The 26,550-nt window shown below is 68.4% G+C and overlaps 7 non-coding genes across 7 annotated transcripts; all 7 read left to right on the top strand.

Moving 5' to 3' along the window:
* Window positions 1–2,029: 2,029 nt before the first annotated feature.
* Window positions 2,030–2,148, top strand: LOC138919197 (5S ribosomal RNA). The gene has a single exon (XR_011429196.1). It is a non-coding gene; the product is annotated as a 5S ribosomal RNA (ribosomal RNA).
* Window positions 2,149–6,057: 3,909 nt separating this feature from the next.
* LOC138919198 (5S ribosomal RNA) lies at window positions 6,058–6,176 on the top strand. Its single transcript, XR_011429197.1, has one exon. It is a non-coding gene; the product is annotated as a 5S ribosomal RNA (ribosomal RNA).
* Window positions 6,177–10,088: 3,912 nt separating this feature from the next.
* Window positions 10,089–10,207, top strand: LOC138919199 (5S ribosomal RNA). The gene has a single exon (XR_011429198.1). It is a non-coding gene; the product is annotated as a 5S ribosomal RNA (ribosomal RNA).
* Window positions 10,208–14,118: 3,911 nt separating this feature from the next.
* LOC138919200 (5S ribosomal RNA) lies at window positions 14,119–14,237 on the top strand. The gene has a single exon (XR_011429199.1). It is a non-coding gene; the product is annotated as a 5S ribosomal RNA (ribosomal RNA).
* Window positions 14,238–18,147: 3,910 nt separating this feature from the next.
* Window positions 18,148–18,266, top strand: LOC138919201 (5S ribosomal RNA). The gene has a single exon (XR_011429200.1). It is a non-coding gene; the product is annotated as a 5S ribosomal RNA (ribosomal RNA).
* Window positions 18,267–22,177: 3,911 nt separating this feature from the next.
* On the top strand, window positions 22,178–22,296 carry LOC138919202 (5S ribosomal RNA). Its single transcript, XR_011429201.1, has one exon. It is a non-coding gene; the product is annotated as a 5S ribosomal RNA (ribosomal RNA).
* Window positions 22,297–26,208: 3,912 nt separating this feature from the next.
* LOC138919203 (5S ribosomal RNA) lies at window positions 26,209–26,327 on the top strand. The gene has a single exon (XR_011429202.1). It is a non-coding gene; the product is annotated as a 5S ribosomal RNA (ribosomal RNA).
* The last annotated feature ends 223 nt before the right edge of the window (window positions 26,328–26,550 follow it).

Genomic DNA, 26,550 nt, shown 5'->3' on the forward strand with positions numbered 1-26,550 from the left:
CGTCTGCCGTCCTTCCCTGTGAGCATAGTGCTTTCCGCCGACATTCGCCCGGCACCTGCGGGCCGCGTGCCTGCTTGGGGCCGGACCCAGCAGCCGAGGACGCAGGTGCCAAAATCTCTGCCTTTGGGGGAGTTCGCCGCCTCGTGCCTGGGACGGGAGGACCGACGGCAGACCAACACGTCCCGACGAGAGGCGGCGTCCCCGACGACGGGACGCGGTGCCGTGGGAAATGGAGAGCCTGGCACAGCCGAGGTCCTGGTCAGACATGCGTTGATGGCGTCGCTCTCTTTCCCCCAGCCCGCCCCCCGCCCCCCACCCCGGCCCCCCGGCCCTTTCCTCTCCCTCGCGTCCCGAGGTCCCCTTTCCAACGGGATCCAAGAACGCCCACAGGGCCCAAACTCTTGAGATGGGCAGTGCAGACATCGTGCACTGGATCCCGGGTGGACGACGGGAGAGGGCTGCGGCCCAGAACCCTGAAGCCCAGAGGTCTCGGGACGGGGATACCGGTGACGTCGGGAGGCACCAACGGGTGTTCCGACGTGCGTTTCCCTCCCCGTAATCACACCGTGGCGCTCATCCGTCCATCCTCGGCGTGCTAGCCATCTTGGTAAAACTAAGGAGACTTAACGGGTGAGCTAACCTGTGGGAGACCCTGGGTAATGTCCCTACCTGCGCTCGAGCAGACTGTGGACGCTGTGGTCGTCGGGGAGGGGGTTCTGTACGTCTGGTAGATTGCGTTGGTTTCTCGGGCGAAGTTCTCCGTGTCCTGACTTTTCTGGCTGCTCGTTCTGTCAACTCAGGAAGTCCGGGGGCGCCCCGCAGAAAGAGGAAAAGAGCCAGAACGAAGAGGCGAAGAGAGAAGGAAAGAAACACACAAACACGCACGCGCACACAAAAACGCGCACACACAGAGCGAGAGCGAGAGCGAGAGCGAGAGCGAGAGCGAGCCCGAGCCCGGCTGCCTGTCCGTGGCTCCTGGGCGTCCGGGTCGCGGGACAGGGATCCCAGGAGCGCTGCACTCCTGAGACCCTGTCTGCACGTCCCAGGGCCCCAGGGGTGATCGCCAGCCCCAGGGCCCCCGCCTCCTTGCCCGGGCCCAGCTCAAGCACCACCGCCCTCCTGTGGGGAAGCTGCCTCTTGGGCAGGGCCTCTCTGTGTCAGCGTGAGCGTCTGTGTGTCTGTCCCGGGGGGTGTCTGTCTGGGTCCGTGTCTCGGATCCTCTCAATCTCTCTGTCTCTGCCTCTGTCTCTGTCTCTGTCTCTGTGTCTCTCAGGTCGGTCAGTCAGGAGCTGTCCAGGGTGGCCGCGGGGCCTGGGGTTGAGGGCGCGGTCCGGGTCCCGTGGGCGGGGCGCGGGGCGGGGCGGGGAAGGGTGGCCCGCCCTGGTCTCCCCGCGCCCCGCCGCCCGCCCCGGAGGGCTTTCCGGTGATGCCCTCTGGTCGCGCCGGTGGCTCCAGCTGGATTTGGGCAAGTTGGGGCCGGGCCGGAGCGGCGGCCGCCGGGGGTTGTTGGGCCCGGGTTCGTTGGGAGGCGCCTCGGGCCGGAGGGGCCTCGCCGGCCCGGGGCCCCGACGCGCTGACGCGCCGACGCGCCGACGCGCCCGACGCCCCGGGCCACCTGTCCCCGAGCAGAGCAGCCGGATGTCCTGCGACCCGTCGCCGGGATGCGGGCGGACAGGAGGCCTGGAGCGTCCGGGGCCGGCTTGGGAGAGCGCCTAGACTTGCGCCCCGCCCGCCCACAGTCCCCGGGGTGCCCGAGGCCTCCCGCGCCCTGGGCGGGCGGCAGGGCAGGGCAGGGCAGGGCAGGGCAGGGTTTGGCTGGCCGCGGCGGCGGCGGCGGCGGCGGCGGGAGGCAGTGGCAGGCAGGCGGCAGGCGGCGGAGCGCGGGGCGCAGGGGACGCGGGCGGCCGGTGCGCGTCACAGGGGCTCGGGCGCGCGCGTCACAGACGCCAGGCGACGGCGCGTCACAGGGGCCAGGCGACAGCGCGCGCGCGCGCGAGGCTTCTTAGGGGCGCCGGCGGCAGCCGCCAGCGTCTACGGCCATACCACCCTGAACGCGCCCGATCTCGTCTGATCTCGGAAGCTAAGCAGGGTCGGGCCTGGTTAGGACTTGGATGGGAGACCGCCTGGGAATACCGGGTGCTGTAGGCTTTTGCCTCCCGCCGCCTCCCTCTCCTTTTGCGCCCCCCCCCCGCCCCCCGGCCCCAGCGCCGCTCCCTCCACGCTCCTCCCGCCCCTCCTCCCTCCTCACCGGTCGCCCCATCGCCCCGCCACGCCCCCACCGCTGTCCAGCCGCGCGAGTGCCCCGCGGCCGCGGCCACCGCCGCCGCCGCCGCCGCCGCCGCCCAGCCCTTCCACCTCGCGGCCCCACGGGAACCCAGGGCCAACCGGGGCCGGCCCCGCGTGGCCGTGCCCCCGACGCCGCCCTCGTCCGGCGGGCTCCCTCTGTCCTCGGCGGCCTCTTCCCACCCGCCAGGCTCCTGAGAGACCCTAGCGGTCCACTCGGCCGGCGCGGCACCCAAGCAGTTGGTCGAGTCGTGGTGTGCGATGGAACGGATCCCGCTCCGGGCTGCGGAGGCCCGGACAGCTTCAGCAAGCTGCCAGCAGCCCCTCCGTCTTCCAGAGCCCATCTAGGAAAGACCCCGGGTCAGGCCTCTCCAAACAGCACCTACAGAAGGACGGGGCCCACTGGGCTCGAGAGGAGCCTTCCGGGCCTGGCCATCCATCCCAAGCGGGACGGCTTCTGGATTTTCTGATGCCTGCGCCGTGTGTCAGCTTCTCCAAGTCGGTACCTGGCTGTCCTTGATACCGTCGTTCGCGAGAAACCCTCGTTTCCGCACCGGAGTTGGTACGGGTCCTTTTGTGTTGTCTTTCCTTAAAGACGTCCCCTTCCCCAAGTGTCTAAGTTTCAAGCGCCTCCCCCCGCTCCCCGGCTGGGATGCAACTCCGTCTCCGTCTTCGCTTTTGTCTTTTGGGGGGGGGGTGGTCCTGCCTTCGTTTGAAAGGTCGGTGTCTGGCTCCTCGTGGATCCCTTGCATCCGTTTTGATTCTGAACAGACTGGATGGAAGGATTAGGAATCTTGCTGCGCTGGCCCAGGGTTTTGGTGTCCCCTCACTCAGGTGCCTCACTCTGTCCTGCCCCCCTCCTGGCCTCTGTCTGCCAGAGGGAGTGGACGAGTCCCCCGAGAGGACATTTCCGTCCTCAGCGGCCAGCCCTTCCTGGCTCCTTGGCTTGAGCTTTCATATCGTGCGGCTCGGGCAGCTTTGAAAGTCTGCTCTTCCCCTGCCTGTGTCCGCGCAGACTATCGCGGAAAGGGGATCCGGGAAAGCGGGAGGGGAGTTTGCTCCAGGGGAGGAGAGCGGGGATGACAGGGAGGAGGAGAGGGGAGACTTGCCTCAGATCGCACGGACTTTTACATTTTCAAGGGGGGAATTCATCAAGGTAAGCCGTCTCTTCCCCACCGCAGACAGAAAGCAATAGTTGCTCGCTGTGGAGAAGCTGGGACATGCGGGCAGAGCAGGAAGAGAGGACCTCAACCTCCATCCTCTCACCGTTCAGCAATCATCCTGGGAGCGAATATCCTCGTGTTTCCCTTTTCCCGTGGGCCCCACTTTCCCTGCCAGAGCAGACCCAGGGCACCTGTGGCCTGCTTCCTGCTTGCCCGGGATGGCGGGGTGGCGGGGCGGGGCGGGCCGCGCGTCGCTCCCTGCAGGGTAGCGCCCTGGGTGGTTCTGGTTCCGACGGCTCCCCCAATCTGACCTCCGATGAGCGTGTTCTGCTGGGAGAACTGGGGCTGTGTCTCCGTAAGTTTCCCGGAGTGCGGGCCCGGAGGCTTGGTCTCAAACGAAGGCTCGGCAGCAAGGGCCGCCGTTCCTGCGAGGGACTCGCCCTCCCTGAGCGGCAGTTGCCTCATCTGGTTGGAAAGGGGGTCCTGTTAGTGCCTCGTCGGTGGCGTTGTTGCGAGCGCGGAAGCGGGAGCACGGAGCACACCGCTCAGCACGGAGCGCGGCACTGGTTGGTGCGCGCTCATCGTCTGCCGTCCTTCCCTGTGAGCATAGTGCTTTCCGCCGACATTCGCCCGGCACCTGCGGGCCGCGTGCCTGCTTGGGGCCGGACCCAGCAGCCGAGGACGCAGGTGCCAAAATCTCTGCCTTTGGGGGAGTTCGCCGCCTCGTGCCTGGGACGGGAGGACCGACGGCAGACCAACACGTCCCGACGAGAGGCGGCGTCCCCGACGACGGGACGCGGTGCCGTGGGAAATGGAGAGCCTGGCACAGCCGAGGTCCTGGTCAGACATGCGTTGATGGCGTCGCTCTCTTTCCCCCAGCCCGCCCCCCGCCCCCCACCCCGGCCCCCCGGCCCTTTCCTCTCCCTCGCGTCCCGAGGTCCCCTTTCCAACGGGATCCAAGAACGCCCACAGGGCCCAAACTCTTGAGATGGGCAGTGCAGACATCGTGCACTGGATCCCGGGTGGACGACGGGAGAGGGCTGCGGCCCAGAACCCTGAAGCCCAGAGGTCTCGGGACGGGGATACCGGTGACGTCGGGAGGCACCAACGGGTGTTCCGACGTGCGTTTCCCTCCCCGTAATCACACCGTGGCGCTCATCCGTCCATCCTCGGCGTGCTAGCCATCTTGGTAAAACTAAGGAGACTTAACGGGTGAGCTAACCTGTGGGAGACCCTGGGTAATGTCCCTACCTGCGCTCGAGCAGACTGTGGACGCTGTGGTCGTCGGGGAGGGGGTTCTGTACGTCTGGTAGATTGCGTTGGTTTCTCGGGCGAAGTTCTCCGTGTCCTGACTTTTCTGGCTGCTCGTTCTGTCAACTCAGGAAGTCCGGGGGCGCCCCGCAGAAAGAGGAAAAGAGCCAGAACGAAGAGGCGAAGAGAGAAGGAAAGAAACACACAAACACGCACGCGCACACAAAAACGCGCACACACAGAGCGAGAGCGAGAGCGAGAGCGAGAGCGAGAGCGAGCCCGAGCCCGGCTGCCTGTCCGTGGCTCCTGGGCGTCCGGGTCGCGGGACAGGGATCCCAGGAGCGCTGCACTCCTGAGACCCTGTCTGCACGTCCCAGGGCCCCAGGGGTGATCGCCAGCCCCAGGGCCCCCGCCTCCTTGCCCGGGCCCAGCTCAAGCACCACCGCCCTCCTGTGGGGAAGCTGCCTCTTGGGCAGGGCCTCTCTGTGTCAGCGTGAGCGTCTGTGTGTCTGTCCCGGGGGGTGTCTGTCTGGGTCCGTGTCTCGGATCCTCTCAATCTCTCTGTCTCTGCCTCTGTCTCTGTCTCTGTCTCTGTGTCTCTCAGGTCGGTCAGTCAGGAGCTGTCCAGGGTGGCCGCGGGGCCTGGGGTTGAGGGCGCGGTCCGGGTCCCGTGGGCGGGGCGCGGGGCGGGGCGGGGAAGGGTGGCCCGCCCTGGTCTCCCCGCGCCCCGCCGCCCGCCCCGGAGGGCTTTCCGGTGATGCCCTCTGGTCGCGCCGGTGGCTCCAGCTGGATTTGGGCAAGTTGGGGCCGGGCCGGAGCGGCGGCCGCCGGGGGTTGTTGGGCCCGGGTTCGTTGGGAGGCGCCTCGGGCCGGAGGGGCCTCGCCGGCCCGGGGCCCCGACGCGCTGACGCGCCGACGCGCCGACGCGCCCGACGCCCCGGGCCACCTGTCCCCGAGCAGAGCAGCCGGATGTCCTGCGACCCGTCGCCGGGATGCGGGCGGACAGGAGGCCTGGAGCGTCCGGGGCCGGCTTGGGAGAGCGCCTAGACTTGCGCCCCGCCCGCCCACAGTCCCCGGGGTGCCCGAGGCCTCCCGCGCCCTGGGCGGGCGGCAGGGCAGGGCAGGGCAGGGCAGGGCAGGGTTTGGCTGGCCGCGGCGGCGGCGGCGGCGGCGGCGGGAGGCAGTGGCAGGCAGGCGGCAGGCGGCGGAGCGCGGGGCGCAGGGGACGCGGGCGGCCGGTGCGCGTCACAGGGGCTCGGGCGCGCGCGTCACAGACGCCAGGCGACGGCGCGTCACAGGGGCCAGGCGACAGCGCGCGCGCGCGCGAGGCTTCTTAGGGGCGCCGGCGGCAGCCGCCAGCGTCTACGGCCATACCACCCTGAACGCGCCCGATCTCGTCTGATCTCGGAAGCTAAGCAGGGTCGGGCCTGGTTAGGACTTGGATGGGAGACCGCCTGGGAATACCGGGTGCTGTAGGCTTTTGCCTCCCGCCGCCTCCCTCTCCTTTTGCGCCCCCCCCCCCGCCCCCCGGCCCCAGCGCCGCTCCCTCCACGCTCCTCCCGCCCCTCCTCCCTCCTCACCGGTCGCCCCATCGCCCCGCCACGCCCCCACCGCTGTCCAGCCGCGCGAGTGCCCCGCGGCCGCGGCCACCGCCGCCGCCGCCGCCGCCGCCGCCCAGCCCTTCCACCTCGCGGCCCCACGGGAACCCAGGGCCAACCGGGGCCGGCCCCGCGTGGCCGTGCCCCCGACGCCGCCCTCGTCCGGCGGGCTCCCTCTGTCCTCGGCGGCCTCTTCCCACCCGCCAGGCTCCTGAGAGACCCTAGCGGTCCACTCGGCCGGCGCGGCACCCAAGCAGTTGGTCGAGTCGTGGTGTGCGATGGAACGGATCCCGCTCCGGGCTGCGGAGGCCCGGACAGCTTCAGCAAGCTGCCAGCAGCCCCTCCGTCTTCCAGAGCCCATCTAGGAAAGACCCCGGGTCAGGCCTCTCCAAACAGCACCTACAGAAGGACGGGGCCCACTGGGCTCGAGAGGAGCCTTCCGGGCCTGGCCATCCATCCCAAGCGGGACGGCTTCTGGATTTTCTGATGCCTGCGCCGTGTGTCAGCTTCTCCAAGTCGGTACCTGGCTGTCCTTGATACCGTCGTTCGCGAGAAACCCTCGTTTCCGCACCGGAGTTGGTACGGGTCCTTTTGTGTTGTCTTTCCTTAAAGACGTCCCCTTCCCCAAGTGTCTAAGTTTCAAGCGCCTCCCCCCGCTCCCCGGCTGGGATGCAACTCCGTCTCCGTCTTCGCTTTTGTCTTTTGGGGGGGGGGGGTGGTCCTGCCTTCGTTTGAAAGGTCGGTGTCTGGCTCCTCGTGGATCCCTTGCATCCGTTTTGATTCTGAACAGACTGGATGGAAGGATTAGGAATCTTGCTGCGCTGGCCCAGGGTTTTGGTGTCCCCTCACTCAGGTGCCTCACTCTGTCCTGCCCCCCTCCTGGCCTCTGTCTGCCAGAGGGAGTGGACGAGTCCCCCGAGAGGACATTTCCGTCCTCAGCGGCCAGCCCTTCCTGGCTCCTTGGCTTGAGCTTTCATATCGTGCGGCTCGGGCAGCTTTGAAAGTCTGCTCTTCCCCTGCCTGTGTCCGCGCAGACTATCGCGGAAAGGGGATCCGGGAAAGCGGGAGGGGAGTTTGCTCCAGGGGAGGAGAGCGGGGATGACAGGGAGGAGGAGAGGGGAGACTTGCCTCAGATCGCACGGACTTTTACATTTTCAAGGGGGGAATTCATCAAGGTAAGCCGTCTCTTCCCCACCGCAGACAGAAAGCAATAGTTGCTCGCTGTGGAGAAGCTGGGACATGCGGGCAGAGCAGGAAGAGAGGACCTCAACCTCCATCCTCTCACCATTCAGCAATCATCCTGGGAGCGAATATCCTCGTGTTTCCCTTTTCCCGTGGGCCCCACTTTCCCTGCCAGAGCAGACCCAGGGCACCTGTGGCCTGCTTCCTGCTTGCCCGGGATGGCGGGGTGGCGGGGCGGGGCGGGCCGCGCGTCGCTCCCTGCAGGGTAGCGCCCTGGGTGGTTCTGGTTCCGACGGCTCCCCCAATCTGACCTCCGATGAGCGTGTTCTGCTGGGAGAACTGGGGCTGTGTCTCCGTAAGTTTCCCGGAGTGCGGGCCCGGAGGCTTGGTCTCAAACGAAGGCTCGGCAGCAAGGGCCGCCGTTCCTGCGAGGGACTCGCCCTCCCTGAGCGGCAGTTGCCTCATCTGGTTGGAAAGGGGGTCCTGTTAGTGCCTCGTCGGTGGCGTTGTTGCGAGCGCGGAAGCGGGAGCACGGAGCACACCGCTCAGCACGGAGCGCGGCACTGGTTGGTGCGCGCTCATCGTCTGCCGTCCTTCCCTGTGAGCATAGTGCTTTCCGCCGACATTCGCCCGGCACCTGCGGGCCGCGTGCCTGCTTGGGGCCGGACCCAGCAGCCGAGGACGCAGGTGCCAAAATCTCTGCCTTTGGGGGAGTTCGCCGCCTCGTGCCTGGGACGGGAGGACCGACGGCAGACCAACACGTCCCGACGAGAGGCGGCGTCCCCGACGACGGGACGCGGTGCCGTGGGAAATGGAGAGCCTGGCACAGCCGAGGTCCTGGTCAGACATGCGTTGATGGCGTCGCTCTCTTTCCCCCAGCCCGCCCCCCGCCCCCCACCCCGGCCCCCCGGCCCTTTCCTCTCCCTCGCGTCCCGAGGTCCCCTTTCCAACGGGATCCAAGAACGCCCACAGGGCCCAAACTCTTGAGATGGGCAGTGCAGACATCGTGCACTGGATCCCGGGTGGACGACGGGAGAGGGCTGCGGCCCAGAACCCTGAAGCCCAGAGGTCTCGGGACGGGGATACCGGTGACGTCGGGAGGCACCAACGGGTGTTCGGACGTGCGTTTCCCTCCCCGTAATCACACCGTGGCGCTCATCCGTCCATCCTCGGCGTGCTAGCCATCTTGGTAAAACTAAGGAGACTTAACGGGTGAGCTAACCTGTGGGAGACCCTGGGTAATGTCCCTACCTGCGCTCGAGCAGACTGTGGACGCTGTGGTCGTCGGGGAGGGGGTTCTGTACGTCTGGTAGATTGCGTTGGTTTCTCGGGCGAAGTTCTCCGTGTCCTGACTTTTCTGGCTGCTCGTTCTGTCAACTCAGGAAGTCCGGGGGCGCCCCGCAGAAAGAGGAAAAGAGCCAGAACGAAGAGGCGAAGAGAGAAGGAAAGAAACACACAAACACGCACGCGCACACAAAAACGCGCACACACAGAGCGAGAGCGAGAGCGAGAGCGAGAGCGAGAGCGAGCCCGAGCCCGGCTGCCTGTCCGTGGCTCCTGGGCGTCCGGGTCGCGGGACAGGGATCCCAGGAGCGCTGCACTCCTGAGACCCTGTCTGCACGTCCCAGGGCCCCAGGGGTGATCGCCAGCCCCAGGGCCCCCGCCTCCTTGCCCGGGCCCAGCTCAAGCACCACCGCCCTCCTGTGGGGAAGCTGCCTCTTGGGCAGGGCCTCTCTGTGTCAGCGTGAGCGTCTGTGTGTCTGTCCCGGGGGGTGTCTGTCTGGGTCCGTGTCTCGGATCCTCTCAATCTCTCTGTCTCTGCCTCTGTCTCTGTCTCTGTCTCTGTGTCTCTCAGGTCGGTCAGTCAGGAGCTGTCCAGGGTGGCCGCGGGGCCTGGGGTTGAGGGCGCGGTCCGGGTCCCGTGGGCGGGGCGCGGGGCGGGGCGGGGAAGGGTGGCCCGCCCTGGTCTCCCCGCGCCCCGCCGCCCGCCCCGGAGGGCTTTCCGGTGATGCCCTCTGGTCGCGCCGGTGGCTCCAGCTGGATTTGGGCAAGTTGGGGCCGGGCCGGAGCGGCGGCCGCCGGGGGTTGTTGGGCCCGGGTTCGTTGGGAGGCGCCTCGGGCCGGAGGGGCCTCGCCGGCCCGGGGCCCCGACGCGCTGACGCGCCGACGCGCCGACGCGCCCGACGCCCCGGGCCACCTGTCCCCGAGCAGAGCAGCCGGATGTCCTGCGACCCGTCGCCGGGATGCGGGCGGACAGGAGGCCTGGAGCGTCCGGGGCCGGCTTGGGAGAGCGCCTAGACTTGCGCCCCGCCCGCCCACAGTCCCCGGGGTGCCCGAGGCCTCCCGCGCCCTGGGCGGGCGGCAGGGCAGGGCAGGGCAGGGCAGGGCAGGGTTTGGCTGGCCGCGGCGGCGGCGGCGGCGGCGGCGGGAGGCAGTGGCAGGCAGGCGGCAGGCGGCGGAGCGCGGGGCGCAGGGGACGCGGGCGGCCGGTGCGCGTCACAGGGGCTCGGGCGCGCGCGTCACAGACGCCAGGCGACGGCGCGTCACAGGGGCCAGGCGACAGCGCGCGCGCGCGCGAGGCTTCTTAGGGGCGCCGGCGGCAGCCGCCAGCGTCTACGGCCATACCACCCTGAACGCGCCCGATCTCGTCTGATCTCGGAAGCTAAGCAGGGTCGGGCCTGGTTAGGACTTGGATGGGAGACCGCCTGGGAATACCGGGTGCTGTAGGCTTTTGCCTCCCGCCGCCTCCCTCTCCTTTTGCGCCCCCCCCCCCGCCCCCCGGCCCCAGCGCCGCTCCCTCCACGCTCCTCCCGCCCCTCCTCCCTCCTCACCGGTCGCCCCATCGCCCCGCCACGCCCCCACCGCTGTCCAGCCGCGCGAGTGCCCCGCGGCCGCGGCCACCGCCGCCGCCGCCGCCGCCGCCGCCCAGCCCTTCCACCTCGCGGCCCCACGGGAACCCAGGGCCAACCGGGGCCGGCCCCGCGTGGCCGTGCCCCCGACGCCGCCCTCGTCCGGCGGGCTCCCTCTGTCCTCGGCGGCCTCTTCCCACCCGCCAGGCTCCTGAGAGACCCTAGCGGTCCACTCGGCCGGCGCGGCACCCAAGCAGTTGGTCGAGTCGTGGTGTGCGATGGAACGGATCCCGCTCCGGGCTGCGGAGGCCCGGACAGCTTCAGCAAGCTGCCAGCAGCCCCTCCGTCTTCCAGAGCCCATCTAGGAAAGACCCCGGGTCAGGCCTCTCCAAACAGCACCTACAGAAGGACGGGGCCCACTGGGCTCGAGAGGAGCCTTCCGGGCCTGGCCATCCATCCCAAGCGGGACGGCTTCTGGATTTTCTGATGCCTGCGCCGTGTGTCAGCTTCTCCAAGTCGGTACCTGGCTGTCCTTGATACCGTCGTTCGCGAGAAACCCTCGTTTCCGCACCGGAGTTGGTACGGGTCCTTTTGTGTTGTCTTTCCTTAAAGACGTCCCCTTCCCCAAGTGTCTAAGTTTCAAGCGCCTCCCCCCGCTCCCCGGCTGGGATGCAACTCCGTCTCCGTCTTCGCTTTTGTCTTTTGGGGGGGGGGGTGGTCCTGCCTTCGTTTGAAAGGTCGGTGTCTGGCTCCTCGTGGATCCCTTGCATCCGTTTTGATTCTGAACAGACTGGATGGAAGGATTAGGAATCTTGCTGCGCTGGCCCAGGGTTTTGGTGTCCCCTCACTCAGGTGCCTCACTCTGTCCTGCCCCCCTCCTGGCCTCTGTCTGCCAGAGGGAGTGGACGAGTCCCCCGAGAGGACATTTCCGTCCTCAGCGGCCAGCCCTTCCTGGCTCCTTGGCTTGAGCTTTCATATCGTGCGGCTCGGGCAGCTTTGAAAGTCTGCTCTTCCCCTGCCTGTGTCCGCGCAGACTATCGCGGAAAGGGGATCCGGGAAAGCGGGAGGGGAGTTTGCTCCAGGGGAGGAGAGCGGGGATGACAGGGAGGAGGAGAGGGGAGACTTGCCTCAGATCGCACGGACTTTTACATTTTCAAGGGGGGAATTCATCAAGGTAAGCCGTCTCTTCCCCACCGCAGACAGAAAGCAATAGTTGCTCGCTGTGGAGAAGCTGGGACATGCGGGCAGAGCAGGAAGAGAGGACCTCAACCTCCATCCTCTCACCATTCAGCAATCATCCTGGGAGCGAATATCCTCGTGTTTCCCTTTTCCCGTGGGCCCCACTTTCCCTGCCAGAGCAGACCCAGGGCACCTGTGGCCTGCTTCCTGCTTGCCCGGGATGGCGGGGTGGCGGGGCGGGGCGGGCCGCGCGTCGCTCCCTGCAGGGTAGCGCCCTGGGTGGTTCTGGTTCCGACGGCTCCCCCAATCTGACCTCCGATGAGCGTGTTCTGCTGGGAGAACTGGGGCTGTGTCTCCGTAAGTTTCCCGGAGTGCGGGCCCGGAGGCTTGGTCTCAAACGAAGGCTCGGCAGCAAGGGCCGCCGTTCCTGCGAGGGACTCGCCCTCCCTGAGCGGCAGTTGCCTCATCTGGTTGGAAAGGGGGTCCTGTTAGTGCCTCGTCGGTGGCGTTGTTGCGAGCGCGGAAGCGGGAGCACGGAGCACACCGCTCAGCACGGAGCGCGGCACTGGTTGGTGCGCGCTCATCGTCTGCCGTCCTTCCCTGTGAGCATAGTGCTTTCCGCCGACATTCGCCCGGCACCTGCGGGCCGCGTGCCTGCTTGGGGCCGGACCCAGCAGCCGAGGACGCAGGTGCCAAAATCTCTGCCTTTGGGGGAGTTCGCCGCCTCGTGCCTGGGACGGGAGGACCGACGGCAGACCAACACGTCCCGACGAGAGGCGGCGTCCCCGACGACGGGACGCGGTGCCGTGGGAAATGGAGAGCCTGGCACAGCCGAGGTCCTGGTCAGACATGCGTTGATGGCGTCGCTCTCTTTCCCCCAGCCCGCCCCCCGCCCCCCACCCCGGCCCCCCGGCCCTTTCCTCTCCCTCGCGTCCCGAGGTCCCCTTTCCAACGGGATCCAAGAACGCCCACAGGGCCCAAACTCTTGAGATGGGCAGTGCAGACATCGTGCACTGGATCCCGGGTGGACGACGGGAGAGGGCTGCGGCCCAGAACCCTGAAGCCCAGAGGTCTCGGGACGGGGATACCGGTGACGTCGGGAGGCACCAACGGGTGTTCCGACGTGCGTTTCCCTCCCCGTAATCACACCGTGGCGCTCATCCGTCCATCCTCGGCGTGCTAGCCATCTTGGTAAAACTAAGGAGACTTAACGGGTGAGCTAACCTGTGGGAGACCCTGGGTAATGTCCCTACCTGCGCTCGAGCAGACTGTGGACGCTGTGGTCGTCGGGGAGGGGGTTCTGTACGTCTGGTAGATTGCGTTGGTTTCTCGGGCGAAGTTCTCCGTGTCCTGACTTTTCTGGCTGCTCGTTCTGTCAACTCAGGAAGTCCGGGGGCGCCCCGCAGAAAGAGGAAAAGAGCCAGAACGAAGAGGCGAAGAGAGAAGGAAAGAAACACACAAACACGCACGCGCACACAAAAACGCGCACACACAGAGCGAGAGCGAGAGCGAGAGCGAGAGCGAGAGCGAGCCCGAGCCCGGCTGCCTGTCCGTGGCTCCTGGGCGTCCGGGTCGCGGGACAGGGATCCCAGGAGCGCTGCACTCCTGAGACCCTGTCTGCACGTCCCAGGGCCCCAGGGGTGATCGCCAGCCCCAGGGCCCCCGCCTCCTTGCCCGGGCCCAGCTCAAGCACCACCGCCCTCCTGTGGGGAAGCTGCCTCTTGGGCAGGGCCTCTCTGTGTCAGCGTGAGCGTCTGTGTGTCTGTCCCGGGGGGTGTCTGTCTGGGTCCGTGTCTCGGATCCTCTCAATCTCTCTGTCTCTGCCTCTGTCTCTGTCTCTGTCTCTGTGTCTCTCAGGTCGGTCAGTCAGGAGCTGTCCAGGGTGGCCGCGGGGCCTGGGGTTGAGGGCGCGGTCCGGGTCCCGTGGGCGGGGCGCGGGGCGGGGCGGGGAAGGGTGGCCCGCCCTGGTCTCCCCGCGCCCCGCCGCCCGCCCCGGAGGGCTTTCCGGTGATGCCCTCTGGTCGCGCCGGTGGCTCCAGCTGGATTTGGGCAAGTTGGGGCCGGGCCGGAGCGGCGGCCGCCGGGGGTTGTTGGGCCCGGGTTCGTTGGGAGGCGCCTCGGGCCGGAGGGGCCTCGCCGGCCCGGGGCCCCGACGCGCTGACGCGCCGACGCGCCGACGCGCCCGACGCCCCGGGCCACCTGTCCCCGAGCAGAGCAGCCGGATGTCCTGCGACCCGTCGCCGGGATGCGGGCGGACAGGAGGCCTGGAGCGTCCGGGGCCGGCTTGGGAGAGCGCCTAGACTTGCGCCCCGCCCGCCCACAGTCCCCGGGGTGCCCGAGGCCTCCCGCGCCCTGGGCGGGCGGCAGGGCAGGGCAGGGCAGGGCAGGGCAGGGTTTGGCTGGCCGCGGCGGCGGCGGCGGCGGCGGCGGGAGGCAGTGGCAGGCAGGCGGCAGGCGGCGGAGCGCGGGGCGCAGGGGACGCGGGCGGCCGGTGCGCGTCACAGGGGCTCGGGCGCGCGCGTCACAGACGCCAGGCGACGGCGCGTCACAGGGGCCAGGCGACAGCGCGCGCGCGCGCGAGGCTTCTTAGGGGCGCCGGCGGCAGCCGCCAGCGTCTACGGCCATACCACCCTGAACGCGCCCGATCTCGTCTGATCTCGGAAGCTAAGCAGGGTCGGGCCTGGTTAGGACTTGGATGGGAGACCGCCTGGGAATACCGGGTGCTGTAGGCTTTTGCCTCCCGCCGCCTCCCTCTCCTTTTGCGCCCCCCCCCCCGCCCCCCGGCCCCAGCGCCGCTCCCTCCACGCTCCTCCCGCCCCTCCTCCCTCCTCACCGGTCGCCCCATCGCCCCGCCACGCCCCCACCGCTGTCCAGCCGCGCGAGTGCCCCGCGGCCGCGGCCACCGCCGCCGCCGCCGCCGCCGCCGCCCAGCCCTTCCACCTCGCGGCCCCACGGGAACCCAGGGCCAACCGGGGCCGGCCCCGCGTGGCCGTGCCCCCGACGCCGCCCTCGTCCGGCGGGCTCCCTCTGTCCTCGGCGGCCTCTTCCCACCCGCCAGGCTCCTGAGAGACCCTAGCGGTCCACTCGGCCGGCGCGGCACCCAAGCAGTTGGTCGAGTCGTGGTGTGCGATGGAACGGATCCCGCTCCGGGCTGCGGAGGCCCGGACAGCTTCAGCAAGCTGCCAGCAGCCCCTCCGTCTTCCAGAGCCCATCTAGGAAAGACCCCGGGTCAGGCCTCTCCAAACAGCACCTACAGAAGGACGGGGCCCACTGGGCTCGAGAGGAGCCTTCCGGGCCTGGCCATCCATCCCAAGCGGGACGGCTTCTGGATTTTCTGATGCCTGCGCCGTGTGTCAGCTTCTCCAAGTCGGTACCTGGCTGTCCTTGATACCGTCGTTCGCGAGAAACCCTCGTTTCCGCACCGGAGTTGGTACGGGTCCTTTTGTGTTGTCTTTCCTTAAAGACGTCCCCTTCCCCAAGTGTCTAAGTTTCAAGCGCCTCCCCCCGCTCCCCGGCTGGGATGCAACTCCGTCTCCGTCTTCGCTTTTGTCTTTTGGGGGGGGGGTGGTCCTGCCTTCGTTTGAAAGGTCGGTGTCTGGCTCCTCGTGGATCCCTTGCATCCGTTTTGATTCTGAACAGACTGGATGGAAGGATTAGGAATCTTGCTGCGCTGGCCCAGGGTTTTGGTGTCCCCTCACTCAGGTGCCTCACTCTGTCCTGCCCCCCTCCTGGCCTCTGTCTGCCAGAGGGAGTGGACGAGTCCCCCGAGAGGACATTTCCGTCCTCAGCGGCCAGCCCTTCCTGGCTCCTTGGCTTGAGCTTTCATATCGTGCGGCTCGGGCAGCTTTGAAAGTCTGCTCTTCCCCTGCCTGTGTCCGCGCAGACTATCGCGGAAAGGGGATCCGGGAAAGCGGGAGGGGAGTTTGCTCCAGGGGAGGAGAGCGGGGATGACAGGGAGGAGGAGAGGGGAGACTTGCCTCAGATCGCACGGACTTTTACATTTTCAAGGGGGGAATTCATCAAGGTAAGCCGTCTCTTCCCCACCGCAGACAGAAAGCAATAGTTGCTCGCTGTGGAGAAGCTGGGACATGCGGGCAGAGCAGGAAGAGAGGACCTCAACCTCCATCCTCTCACCGTTCAGCAATCATCCTGGGAGCGAATATCCTCGTGTTTCCCTTTTCCCGTGGGCCCCACTTTCCCTGCCAGAGCAGACCCAGGGCACCTGTGGCCTGCTTCCTGCTTGCCCGGGATGGCGGGGTGGCGGGGCGGGGCGGGCCGCGCGTCGCTCCCTGCAGGGTAGCGCCCTGGGTGGTTCTGGTTCCGACGGCTCCCCCAATCTGACCTCCGATGAGCGTGTTCTGCTGGGAGAACTGGGGCTGTGTCTCCGTAAGTTTCCCGGAGTGCGGGCCCGGAGGCTTGGTCTCAAACGAAGGCTCGGCAGCAAGGGCCGCCGTTCCTGCGAGGGACTCGCCCTCCCTGAGCGGCAGTTGCCTCATCTGGTTGGAAAGGGGGTCCTGTTAGTGCCTCGTCGGTGGCGTTGTTGCGAGCGCGGAAGCGGGAGCACGGAGCACACCGCTCAGCACGGAGCGCGGCACTGGTTGGTGCGCGCTCATCGTCTGCCGTCCTTCCCTGTGAGCATAGTGCTTTCCGCCGACATTCGCCCGGCACCTGCGGGCCGCGTGCCTGCTTGGGGCCGGACCCAGCAGCCGAGGACGCAGGTGCCAAAATCTCTGCCTTTGGGGGAGTTCGCCGCCTCGTGCCTGGGACGGGAGGACCGACGGCAGACCAACACGTCCCGACGAGAGGCGGCGTCCCCGACGACGGGACGCGGTGCCGTGGGAAATGGAGAGCCTGGCACAGCCGAGGTCCTGGTCAGACATGCGTTGATGGCGTCGCTCTCTTTCCCCCAGCCCGCCCCCCGCCCCCCACCCCGGCCCCCCGGCCCTTTCCTCTCCCTCGCGTCCCGAGGTCCCCTTTCCAACGGGATCCAAGAACGCCCACAGGGCCCAAACTCTTGAGATGGGCAGTGCAGACATCGTGCACTGGATCCCGGGTGGACGACGGGAGAGGGCTGCGGCCCAGAACCCTGAAGCCCAGAGGTCTCGGGACGGGGATACCGGTGACGTCGGGAGGCACCAACGGGTGTTCGGACGTGCGTTTCCCTCCCCGTAATCACACCGTGGCGCTCATCCGTCCATCCTCGGCGTGCTAGCCATCTTGGTAAAACTAAGGAGACTTAACGGGTGAGCTAACCTGTGGGAGACCCTGGGTAATGTCCCTACCTGCGCTCGAGCAGACTGTGGACGCTGTGGTCGTCGGGGAGGGGGTTCTGTACGTCTGGTAGATTGCGTTGGTTTCTCGGGCGAAGTTCTCCGTGTCCTGACTTTTCTGGCTGCTCGTTCTGTCAACTCAGGAAGTCCGGGGGCGCCCCGCAGAAAGAGGAAAAGAGCCAGAACGAAGAGGCGAAGAGAGAAGGAAAGAAACACACAAACACGCACGCGCACACAAAAACGCGCACACACAGAGCGAGAGCGAGAGCGAGAGCGAGAGCGAGAGCGAGCCCGAGCCCGGCTGCCTGTCCGTGGCTCCTGGGCGTCCGGGTCGCGGGACAGGGATCCCAGGAGCGCTGCACTCCTGAGACCCTGTCTGCACGTCCCAGGGCCCCAGGGGTGATCGCCAGCCCCAGGGCCCCCGCCTCCTTGCCCGGGCCCAGCTCAAGCACCACCGCCCTCCTGTGGGGAAGCTGCCTCTTGGGCAGGGCCTCTCTGTGTCAGCGTGAGCGTCTGTGTGTCTGTCCCGGGGGGTGTCTGTCTGGGTCCGTGTCTCGGATCCTCTCAATCTCTCTGTCTCTGCCTCTGTCTCTGTCTCTGTCTCTGTGTCTCTCAGGTCGGTCAGTCAGGAGCTGTCCAGGGTGGCCGCGGGGCCTGGGGTTGAGGGCGCGGTCCGGGTCCCGTGGGCGGGGCGCGGGGCGGGGCGGGGAAGGGTGGCCCGCCCTGGTCTCCCCGCGCCCCGCCGCCCGCCCCGGAGGGCTTTCCGGTGATGCCCTCTGGTCGCGCCGGTGGCTCCAGCTGGATTTGGGCAAGTTGGGGCCGGGCCGGAGCGGCGGCCGCCGGGGGTTGTTGGGCCCGGGTTCGTTGGGAGGCGCCTCGGGCCGGAGGGGCCTCGCCGGCCCGGGGCCCCGACGCGCTGACGCGCCGACGCGCCGACGCGCCCGACGCCCCGGGCCACCTGTCCCCGAGCAGAGCAGCCGGATGTCCTGCGACCCGTCGCCGGGATGCGGGCGGACAGGAGGCCTGGAGCGTCCGGGGCCGGCTTGGGAGAGCGCCTAGACTTGCGCCCCGCCCGCCCACAGTCCCCGGGGTGCCCGAGGCCTCCCGCGCCCTGGGCGGGCGGCAGGGCAGGGCAGGGCAGGGCAGGGCAGGGTTTGGCTGGCCGCGGCGGCGGCGGCGGCGGCGGCGGGAGGCAGTGGCAGGCAGGCGGCAGGCGGCGGAGCGCGGGGCGCAGGGGACGCGGGCGGCCGGTGCGCGTCACAGGGGCTCGGGCGCGCGCGTCACAGACGCCAGGCGACGGCGCGTCACAGGGGCCAGGCGACAGCGCGCGCGCGCGCGAGGCTTCTTAGGGGCGCCGGCGGCAGCCGCCAGCGTCTACGGCCATACCACCCTGAACGCGCCCGATCTCGTCTGATCTCGGAAGCTAAGCAGGGTCGGGCCTGGTTAGGACTTGGATGGGAGACCGCCTGGGAATACCGGGTGCTGTAGGCTTTTGCCTCCCGCCGCCTCCCTCTCCTTTTGCGCCCCCCCCCCCGCCCCCCGGCCCCAGCGCCGCTCCCTCCACGCTCCTCCCGCCCCTCCTCCCTCCTCACCGGTCGCCCCATCGCCCCGCCACGCCCCCACCGCTGTCCAGCCGCGCGAGTGCCCCGCGGCCGCGGCCACCGCCGCCGCCGCCGCCGCCGCCGCCCAGCCCTTCCACCTCGCGGCCCCACGGGAACCCAGGGCCAACCGGGGCCGGCCCCGCGTGGCCGTGCCCCCGACGCCGCCCTCGTCCGGCGGGCTCCCTCTGTCCTCGGCGGCCTCTTCCCACCCGCCAGGCTCCTGAGAGACCCTAGCGGTCCACTCGGCCGGCGCGGCACCCAAGCAGTTGGTCGAGTCGTGGTGTGCGATGGAACGGATCCCGCTCCGGGCTGCGGAGGCCCGGACAGCTTCAGCAAGCTGCCAGCAGCCCCTCCGTCTTCCAGAGCCCATCTAGGAAAGACCCCGGGTCAGGCCTCTCCAAACAGCACCTACAGAAGGACGGGGCCCACTGGGCTCGAGAGGAGCCTTCCGGGCCTGGCCATCCATCCCAAGCGGGACGGCTTCTGGATTTTCTGATGCCTGCGCCGTGTGTCAGCTTCTCCAAGTCGGTACCTGGCTGTCCTTGATACCGTCGTTCGCGAGAAACCCTCGTTTCCGCACCGGAGTTGGTACGGGTCCTTTTGTGTTGTCTTTCCTTAAAGACGTCCCCTTCCCCAAGTGTCTAAGTTTCAAGCGCCTCCCCCCGCTCCCCGGCTGGGATGCAACTCCGTCTCCGTCTTCGCTTTTGTCTTTTGGGGGGGGGGGTGGTCCTGCCTTCGTTTGAAAGGTCGGTGTCTGGCTCCTCGTGGATCCCTTGCATCCGTTTTGATTCTGAACAGACTGGATGGAAGGATTAGGAATCTTGCTGCGCTGGCCCAGGGTTTTGGTGTCCCCTCACTCAGGTGCCTCACTCTGTCCTGCCCCCCTCCTGGCCTCTGTCTGCCAGAGGGAGTGGACGAGTCCCCCGAGAGGACATTTCCGTCCTCAGCGGCCAGCCCTTCCTGGCTCCTTGGCTTGAGCTTTCATATCGTGCGGCTCGGGCAGCTTTGAAAGTCTGCTCTTCCCCTGCCTGTGTCCGCGCAGACTATCGCGGAAAGGGGATCCGGGAAAGCGGGAGGGGAGTTTGCTCCAGGGGAGGAGAGCGGGGATGACAGGGAGGAGGAGAGGGGAGACTTGCCTCAGATCGCACGGACTTTTACATTTTCAAGGGGGGAATTCATCAAGGTAAGCCGTCTCTTCCCCACCGCAGACAGAAAGCAATAGTTGCTCGCTGTGGAGAAGCTGGGACATGCGGGCAGAGCAGGAAGAGAGGACCTCAACCTCCATCCTCTCACCGTTCAGCAATCATCCTGGGAGCGAATATCCTCGTGTTTCCCTTTTCCCGTGGGCCCCACTTTCCCTGCCAGAGCAGACCCAGGGCACCTGTGGCCTGCTTCCTGCTTGCCCGGGATGGCGGGGTGGCGGGGCGGGGCGGGCCGCGCGTCGCTCCCTGCAGGGTAGCGCCCTGGGTGGTTCTGGTTCCGACGGCTCCCCCAATCTGACCTCCGATGAGCGTGTTCTGCTGGGAGAACTGGGGCTGTGTCTCCGTAAGTTTCCCGGAGTGCGGGCCCGGAGGCTTGGTCTCAAACGAAGGCTCGGCAGCAAGGGCCGCCGTTCCTGCGAGGGACTCGCCCTCCCTGAGCGGCAGTTGCCTCATCTGGTTGGAAAGGGGGTCCTGTTAGTGCCTCGTCGGTGGCGTTGTTGCGAGCGCGGAAGCGGGAGCACGGAGCACACCGCTCAGCACGGAGCGCGGCACTGGTTGGTGCGCGCTCATCGTCTGCCGTCCTTCCCTGTGAGCATAGTGCTTTCCGCCGACATTCGCCCGGCACCTGCGGGCCGCGTGCCTGCTTGGGGCCGGACCCAGCAGCCGAGGACGCAGGTGCCAAAATCTCTGCCTTTGGGGGAGTTCGCCGCCTCGTGCCTGGGACGGGAGGACCGACGGCAGACCAACACGTCCCGACGAGAGGCGGCGTCCCCGACGACGGGACGCGGTGCCGTGGGAAATGGAGAGCCTGGCACAGCCGAGGTCCTGGTCAGACATGCGTTGATGGCGTCGCTCTCTTTCCCCCAGCCCGCCCCCCGCCCCCCACCCCGGCCCCCCGGCCCTTTCCTCTCCCTCGCGTCCCGAGGTCCCCTTTCCAACGGGATCCAAGAACGCCCACAGGGCCCAAACTCTTGAGATGGGCAGTGCAGACATCGTGCACTGGATCCCGGGTGGACGACGGGAGAGGGCTGCGGCCCAGAACCCTGAAGCCCAGAGGTCTCGGGACGGGGATACCGGTGACGTCGGGAGGCACCAACGGGTGTTCCGACGTGCGTTTCCCTCCCCGTAATCACACCGTGGCGCTCATCCGTCCATCCTCGGCGTGCTAGCCATCTTGGTAAAACTAAGGAGACTTAACGGGTGAGCTAACCTGTGGGAGACCCTGGGTAATGTCCCTACCTGCGCTCGAGCAGACTGTGGACGCTGTGGTCGTCGGGGAGGGGGTTCTGTACGTCTGGTAGATTGCGTTGGTTTCTCGGGCGAAGTTCTCCGTGTCCTGACTTTTCTGGCTGCTCGTTCTGTCAACTCAGGAAGTCCGGGGGCGCCCCGCAGAAAGAGGAAAAGAGCCAGAACGAAGAGGCGAAGAGAGAAGGAAAGAAACACACAAACACGCACGCGCACACAAAAACGCGCACACACAGAGCGAGAGCGAGAGCGAGAGCGAGAGCGAGAGCGAGCCCGAGCCCGGCTGCCTGTCCGTGGCTCCTGGGCGTCCGGGTCGCGGGACAGGGATCCCAGGAGCGCTGCACTCCTGAGACCCTGTCTGCACGTCCCAGGGCCCCAGGGGTGATCGCCAGCCCCAGGGCCCCCGCCTCCTTGCCCGGGCCCAGCTCAAGCACCACCGCCCTCCTGTGGGGAAGCTGCCTCTTGGGCAGGGCCTCTCTGTGTCAGCGTGAGCGTCTGTGTGTCTGTCCCGGGGGGTGTCTGTCTGGGTCCGTGTCTCGGATCCTCTCAATCTCTCTGTCTCTGCCTCTGTCTCTGTCTCTGTCTCTGTGTCTCTCAGGTCGGTCAGTCAGGAGCTGTCCAGGGTGGCCGCGGGGCCTGGGGTTGAGGGCGCGGTCCGGGTCCCGTGGGCGGGGCGCGGGGCGGGGCGGGGAAGGGTGGCCCGCCCTGGTCTCCCCGCGCCCCGCCGCCCGCCCCGGAGGGCTTTCCGGTGATGCCCTCTGGTCGCGCCGGTGGCTCCAGCTGGATTTGGGCAAGTTGGGGCCGGGCCGGAGCGGCGGCCGCCGGGGGTTGTTGGGCCCGGGTTCGTTGGGAGGCGCCTCGGGCCGGAGGGGCCTCGCCGGCCCGGGGCCCCGACGCGCTGACGCGCCGACGCGCCGACGCGCCCGACGCCCCGGGCCACCTGTCCCCGAGCAGAGCAGCCGGATGTCCTGCGACCCGTCGCCGGGATGCGGGCGGACAGGAGGCCTGGAGCGTCCGGGGCCGGCTTGGGAGAGCGCCTAGACTTGCGCCCCGCCCGCCCACAGTCCCCGGGGTGCCCGAGGCCTCCCGCGCCCTGGGCGGGCGGCAGGGCAGGGCAGGGCAGGGCAGGGCAGGGTTTGGCTGGCCGCGGCGGCGGCGGCGGCGGCGGCGGGAGGCAGTGGCAGGCAGGCGGCAGGCGGCGGAGCGCGGGGCGCAGGGGACGCGGGCGGCCGGTGCGCGTCACAGGGGCTCGGGCGCGCGCGTCACAGACGCCAGGCGACGGCGCGTCACAGGGGCCAGGCGACAGCGCGCGCGCGCGCGAGGCTTCTTAGGGGCGCCGGCGGCAGCCGCCAGCGTCTACGGCCATACCACCCTGAACGCGCCCGATCTCGTCTGATCTCGGAAGCTAAGCAGGGTCGGGCCTGGTTAGGACTTGGATGGGAGACCGCCTGGGAATACCGGGTGCTGTAGGCTTTTGCCTCCCGCCGCCTCCCTCTCCTTTTGCGCCCCCCCCCCCCGCCCCCCGGCCCCAGCGCCGCTCCCTCCACGCTCCTCCCGCCCCTCCTCCCTCCTCACCGGTCGCCCCATCGCCCCGCCACGCCCCCACCGCTGTCCAGCCGCGCGAGTGCCCCGCGGCCGCGGCCACCGCCGCCGCCGCCGCCGCCGCCGCCCAGCCCTTCCACCTCGCGGCCCCACGGGAACCCAGGGCCAACCGGGGCCGGCCCCGCGTGGCCGTGCCCCCGACGCCGCCCTCGTCCGGCGGGCTCCCTCTGTCCTCGGCGGCCTCTTCCCACCCGCCAGGCTCCTGAGAGACCCTAGCGGTCCACTCGGCCGGCGCGGCACCCAAGCAGTTGGTCGAGTCGTGGTGTGCGATGGAACGGATCCCGCTCCGGGCTGCGGAGGCCCGGACAGCTTCAGCAAGCTGCCAGCAGCCCCTCCGTCTTCCAGAGCCCATCTAGGAAAGACCCCGGGTCAGGCCTCTCCAAACAGCACCTACAGAAGGACGGGGCCCACTGGGCTCGAGAGGAGCCTTCCGGGCCTGGCCATCCATCCCAAGCGGGACGGCTTCTGGATTTTCTGATGCCTGCGCCGTGTGTCAGCTTCTCCAAGTCGGTACCTGGCTGTCCTTGATACCGTCGTTCGCGAGAAACCCTCGTTTCCGCACCGGAGTTGGTACGGGTCCTTTTGTGTTGTCTTTCCTTAAAGACGTCCCCTTCCCCAAGTGTCTAAGTTTCAAGCGCCTCCCCCCGCTCCCCGGCTGGGATGCAACTCCGTCTCCGTCTTCGCTTTTGTCTTTTGGGGGGGGGGGTGGTCCTGCCTTCGTTTGAAAGGTCGGTGTCTGGCTCCTCGTGGATCCCTTGCATCCGTTTTGATTCTGAACAGACTGGATGGAAGGATTAGGAATCTTGCTGCGCTGGCCCAGGGTTTTGGTGTCCCCTCACTCAGGTGCCTCACTCTGTCCTGCCCCCCTCCTGGCCTCTGTCTGCCAGAGGGAGTGGACGAGTCCCCCGAGAGGACATTTCCGTCCTCAGCGGCCAGCCCTTCCTGGCTCCTTGGCTTGAGCTTTCATATCGTGCGGCTCGGGCAGCTTTGAAAGTCTGCTCTTCCCCTGCCTGTGTCCGCGCAGACTATCGCGGAAAGGGGATCCGGGAAAGCGGGAGGGGAGTTTGCTCCAGGGGAGGAGAGCGGGGATGACAGGGAGGAGGAGAGGGGAGACTTGCCTCAGATCGCACGGACTTTTACATTTTCAAGGGGGGAATTCATCAAGGTAAGCCGTCTCTTCCCCACCGCAGACAGAAAGCAATAGTTGCTCGCTGTGGAGAAGCTGGGACATGCGGGCAGAGCAGGAAGAGAGGACCTCAACCTCCATCCTCTCACCGTTCAGCAATCATCCTGGGAGCGAATATCCTCGTGTTTCCCTTTTCCCGTGGGCCCCACTTTCCCTGCCAGAGCAGACCCAGGGCACCTGTGGCCTGCTTCCTGCTTGCCCGGGATGGCGGGGTGGCGGGGCGGGGCGGGCCGCGCGTCGCTCCCTGCAGGGTAGCGCCCTGGGTGGTTCTGGTTCCGACGGCTCCCCCAATCTGACCTCCGATGAGCGTGTTCTGCTGGGAGAACTGGGGCTGTGTCTCCGTAAGTTTCCCGGAGTGCGGGCCCGGAGGCTTGGTCTCAAACGAAGGCTCGGCAGCAAGGGCCGCCGTTCCTGCGAGGGACTCGCCCTCCCTGAGCGGCAGTTGCCTCATCTGGTTGGAAAGGGGGTCCTGTTAGTGCCTCGTCGGTGGCGTTGTTGCGAGCGCGGAAGCGGGAGCACGGAGCACACCGCTCAGCACGGAGCGCGGCACTGGTTGGTGCGCGCTCATCGTCTGCCGTCCTTCCCTGTGAGCATAGTGCTTTCCGCCGACATTCGCCCGGCACCTGCGGGCCGCGTGCCTGCTTGGGGCCGGACCCAGCAGCCGAGGACGCAGGTGCCAAAATCTCTGCCTTTGGGGGAGTTCGCCGCCTCGTGCCTGGGACGGGAGGACCGACGGCAGACCAACACGTCCCGACGAGAGGCGGCGTCCCCGACGACGGGACGCGGTGCCGTGGGAAATGGAGAGCCTGGCACAGCCGAGGTCCTGGTCAGACATGCGTTGATGGCGTCGCTCTCTTTCCCCCAGCCCGCCCCCCGCCCCCCACCCCGGCCCCCCGGCCCTTTCCTCTCCCTCGCGTCCCGAGGTCCCCTTTCCAACGGGATCCAAGAACGCCCACAGGGCCCAAACTCTTGAGATGGGCAGTGCAGACATCGTGCACTGGATCCCGGGTGGACGACGGGAGAGGGCTGCGGCCCAGAACCCTGAAGCCCAGAGGTCTCGGGACGGGGATACCGGTGACGTCGGGAGGCACCAACGGGTGTTCCGACGTGCGTTTCCCTCCCCGTAATCACACCGTGGCGCTCATCCGTCCATCCTCGGCGTGCTAGCCATCTTGGTAAAACTAAGGAGACTTAACGGGTGAGCTAACCTGTGGGAGACCCTGGGTAATGTCCCTACCTGCGCTCGAGCAGACTGTGGACGCTGTGGTCGTCGGGGAGGGGGTTCTGTACGTCTGGTAGATTGCGTTGGTTTCTCGGGCGAAGTTCTCCGTGTCCTGACTTTTCTGGCTGCTCGTTCTGTCAACTCAGGAAGTCCGGGGGCGCCCCGCAGAAAGAGGAAAAGAGCCAGAACGAAGAGGCGAAGAGAGAAGGAAAGAAACACACAAACACGCACGCGCACACAAAAACGCGCACACACAGAGCGAGAGCGAGAGCGAGAGCGAGAGCGAGAGCGAGCCCGAGCCCGGCTGCCTGTCCGTGGCTCCTGGGCGTCCGGGTCGCGGGACAGGGATCCCAGGAGCGCTGCACTCCTGAGACCCTGTCTGCACGTCCCAGGGCCCCAGGGGTGATCGCCAGCCCCAGGGCCCCCGCCTCCTTGCCCGGGCCCAGCTCAAGCACCACCGCCCTCCTGTGGGGAAGCTGCCTCTTGGGCAGGGCCTCTCTGTGTCAGCGTGAGCGTCTGTGTGTCTGTCCCGGGGGGTGTCTGTCTGGGTCCGTGTCTCGGATCCTCTCAATCTCTCTGTCTCTGCCTCTGTCTCTGTCTCTGTCTCTGTGTCTCTCAGGTCGGTCAGTCAGGAGCTGTCCAGGGTGGCCGCGGGGCCTGGGGTTGAGGGCGCGGTCCGGGTCCCGTGGGCGGGGCGCGGGGCGGGGCGGGGAAGGGTGGCCCGCCCTGGTCTCCCCGCGCCCCGCCGCCCGCCCCGGAGGGCTTTCCGGTGATGCCCTCTGGTCGCGCCGGTGGCTCCAGCTGGATTTGGGCAAGTTGGGGCCGGGCCGGAGCGGCGGCCGCCGGGGGTTGTTGGGCCCGGGTTCGTTGGGAGGCGCCTCGGGCCGGAGGGGCCTCGCCGGCCCGGGGCCCCGACGCGCTGACGCGCCGACGCGCCGACGCGCCCGACGCCCCGGGCCACCTGTCCCCGAGCAGAGCAGCCGGATGTCCTGCGACCCGTCGCCGGGATGCGGGCGGACAGGAGGCCTGGAGCGTCCGGGGCCGGCTTGGGAGAGCGCCTAGACTTGCGCCCCGCCCGCCCACAGTCCCCGGGGTGCCCGAGGCCTCCCGCGCCCTGGGCGGGCGGCAGGGCAGGGCAGGGCAGGGCAGGGCAGGGTTTGGCTGGCCGCGGCGGCGGCGGCGGCGGCGGCGGGAGGCAGTGGCAGGCAGGCGGCAGGCGGCGGAGCGCGGGGCGCAGGGGACGCGGGCGGCCGGTGCGCGTCACAGGGGCTCGGGCGCGCGCGTCACAGACGCCAGGCGACGGCGCGTCACAGGGGCCAGGCGACAGCGCGCGCGCGCGCGAGGCTTCTTAGGGGCGCCGGCGGCAGCCGCCAGCGTCTACGGCCATACCACCCTGAACGCGCCCGATCTCGTCTGATCTCGGAAGCTAAGCAGGGTCGGGCCTGGTTAGGACTTGGATGGGAGACCGCCTGGGAATACCGGGTGCTGTAGGCTTTTGCCTCCCGCCGCCTCCCTCTCCTTTTGCGCCCCCCCCCCCCGCCCCCCGGCCCCAGCGCCGCTCCCTCCACGCTCCTCCCGCCCCTCCTCCCTCCTCACCGGTCGCCCCATCGCCCCGCCACGCCCCCACCGCTGTCCAGCCGCGCGAGTGCCCCGCGGCCGCGGCCACCGCCGCCGCCGCCGCCGCCGCCGCCCAGCCCTTCCACCTCGCGGCCCCACG

This window comes from Equus caballus, chromosome 1 (genome assembly GCF_041296265.1).
Source record: "Equus caballus isolate H_3958 breed thoroughbred chromosome 1, TB-T2T, whole genome shotgun sequence".
NCBI lineage: Eukaryota > Metazoa > Chordata > Mammalia > Perissodactyla > Equidae > Equus > Equus caballus.